Here is a 2500-nt window from a genome sequence, read left to right on the forward strand (position 1 = left end):
CCTCACGGGGAACGAGTTGACGCGCACAGCGGCGGCTTACGCACTATGGCAATCATGGATGCCTGAAGATTCCGTGAAGTTCTCCCCTGGTCCACGCTGCCTCGGCAGTCCTGGGTAAAATGGAATATTTCCAGCTTGCCCTATAGTGGAAGAGGACTATCCAACAATACAAAGTCAAGACCTCCGGGTTGAGACTTTCCGCGTCGGTGGTGTCGCGCACCGCCTATCCGAAAGATGGTGTAACAGGGGTGTTCGATCAGCAATGGTCGGATGCCCCGTCATAGTCCAACTATGACAACCAAAGTCAAGACCTCCGGGTTGAGACTTCCGCGTCCGGAGGTACGCGTACCGCCTACCCGAAAGATGGTGTGCTTCTGGGGTATTCGATGAGTCGGATACCCCGTCGTAGTCCAACTATGACAATCAAAGTCAAGACCTCCGGGTTGAGACTTCCGCGTCCGGAGGTACGCGTACCGCCTACCCGAAAGATGGTGAATCAGGGGTGTTCGATCAGCAATGGTCGGATGCCCCGTCGTAGTCCAACTATGACAATCAAAGTCAAGACCTCCGGGTTGAGACTTTCTAAGAGTACAAGCATAAAGGAACACGGACCAAGCCGTACCGAGAGAATCGGTACTAGAGCCCTCGTGGTTCTACATTGAGAGAGCCCTCGTGGTTCTCATTAGGGGCTTTATGCAAGAAGTACTCAATACTGTGGTGTGAAGTATAAAGTATAGAGTCCTCCACTGGTCCACGCTGCTCCGGCGGTCCTGGGTAAGATAGTTCATTCTAGCTTGCCCTATGTGGAAGAGGACTCAATACCCTACCTGTTGAGCTTGAAACAAAGTCATCACTTGGGCATGCTCATATTGCCATACACAATTACATTATATTCGAATGAGCATGCAAGCGACCCTATATAGACCGAACCAAAACGATAGATACCGCCGTAGTTCACCCCCACCAAGTGATGACTTCAGTATGGCTAGTGTGTGAAGTATAAAGTATAGTCCTCCCCTGGTCCACACTGCTTCGGCGGTCCTGGGTAAGATAGTTAGTTCTAGCTTGCCCTATGTGGAAGAGGACACAATACTTAATACTTAGAGTACAAGCATAAAGGAACACGGACCAAGCCGTACCGAGAGAATCGGTACTAGAGCCCTCGCGGTTCTACATTGTGAGCCCTCGTGGTTCAAACTAGATACTTTATGCAAGGCGTACTCAAAACTGTGGTGTGAAGTATAAAGTATAGTCCTCATCTGGTCCACGCTGCTTCGGCGGTCCTGGGTAAGATAGTTAATTCTAGCTTGCCCTATGTGGAAGAGGACACAATACTTAATACTGTGGTGTAATGGACAAGGTATAGTCCTCCACTGGTCCACGCTGCTCCGGCGGTCCTGGGTAAGATAGTTCATTCTAGCTTGCCCTATGTGGAAGAGGACTCAATACCCTACCTGTTGAGCTTGAAACAAAGTCATCACTTGGGCATGCTCATATTGCCATACAATATTCCATTATCTACTAATGAGCATGCAGCTATATGATTATAACCTGTAAACGATTACCCCGCCGTAGTTCAGCGCTTCAACCAAGTGAAGACTTCAGTATGGCTAGTGTGTGAAGTATAAAGTATAGTCCTCCCCTGGTCCACACTGCTTCGGCGGTCCTGGGTAAGATAGTTAGTTCTAGCTTGCCCTATGTGGAAGAGGACACCATACTTAATACTGTGGTGTAATGAACAAAGTATAGTCCTCCACTGGTCCACGCTGCTTTGCAGTCCTGGGTAAGATAGTTAGTTCTAGCTTGCCCTATGTGGAAGAGGGCATACAAGACAAAGTATAGTTCTCCCCTGGTCCACGCTGCTCCGGCGGTCCTGGGTAAGATAGTTAATTCTAGCTTGCCCTATGTGGAAGAGGACTCAATACCCTACCTGTTGAGCTTGAAACAAAGTCATCACTTGGGCATGCTCTATAGCCAATCACATGACATTAACCTAAGAGAGCATGCAGCGTATTATCCCAATGCAAAGTAAACGATAGACTCGCCCTAGTTCAGTGCTTCAACCAAGTGATGACTTCAATTTGGCTAGTGTGTGAAGTATAAAGTATAGTCCTCCCCTGGTCCACACTGCTTCGGCGGTCCTGGGTAAGATAGTTAATTCTAGCTTGCCCTATGTGGAAGAGGACACCATACTTAATACTGTGGTGTTATGAACAAAGTATAGTCCTCCACTGGTCCACGCTGCTTCGGCGGTCCTGGGTAAGATAGTTAGTTCTAGCTTGCCCTATGTGGAAGAGGGCATACAAGACAAAGTATAGTTCTCCCCTGGTCCACGCTGCTTCGGCGGTCCTGGGTAAGATAGTTAATTCTAGCTTGCCCTATGTGGAAGAGAGCATACATGAACCAAGAACGAAGGTTATGATCGAGGAATGATTCGACAACTAACCGATGGTATGAAATGTGAAGAATTCAAGCAAGCACACAATCAAGTCATCACTTG

Source organism: Anopheles ziemanni, assembly GCF_943734765.1.
Source record: "Anopheles ziemanni chromosome X unlocalized genomic scaffold, idAnoZiCoDA_A2_x.2 X_unloc_156, whole genome shotgun sequence".
NCBI lineage: Eukaryota > Metazoa > Arthropoda > Insecta > Diptera > Culicidae > Anopheles > Anopheles ziemanni.